The sequence below is a fragment of the Octopus bimaculoides genome, chromosome 3 (genome assembly GCF_001194135.2).
Source record: "Octopus bimaculoides isolate UCB-OBI-ISO-001 chromosome 3, ASM119413v2, whole genome shotgun sequence".
In the NCBI taxonomy this organism is placed as follows: Eukaryota; Metazoa; Mollusca; class Cephalopoda; order Octopoda; family Octopodidae; genus Octopus; species Octopus bimaculoides.
In genome coordinates this window covers 12,636,027-12,636,705 of record NC_068983.1, presented here as the reverse complement: position 1 = coordinate 12,636,705, position 679 = coordinate 12,636,027, and positions in this window count along the sequence as shown.

The window sequence follows — 679 nt, the reverse complement described above, 5'->3', positions numbered from 1 at the left end:
ATATATATACATATATATATATATATGTATGCGCTGTTATATTGCTGTATGCGTTTGTATATATATATATATATATCCGTTTCTTGTATTAATGTATTATTATAGTATATAAATGTTAGCAACCAGTATCAGAATACGTATTTTGCTATGTTTACCCTCTTCCTCTCAATATATATGTATATATGTGTGTATACACACAGATACGAATAATTAAATACACATCCATATATATAAATGTATTACTACGTAAATATATACTGACACATAGATAGATAGATAGATAGATAGATAGATAGATAGATAGATAGATAGATAGATAGAGAGAGAGATGTGAATAGATCTTACTTATCTATTTTGAATGTATCAGCAAAAATATTGCAACTCAATATAAATTGTTATTTCAGAGACTTTGACAACATATTTAAAACAAATATTACTTTCGATCTCTTCCACAAACTACTTATATAGTAATGTGATCGTCACCTTCTTATACATATACTTATGCCCAAACACACACACGCATATATATTTGTATTATATATATGTGCGTGAGTGTTTGTGTGTGTGTGTGTATGCGCGTGAGCGTATGTGTGCATAAATACAAGGATACACACACACACATTATATGTACACACACACACACACACACATATATATATATATATATATATATATATAT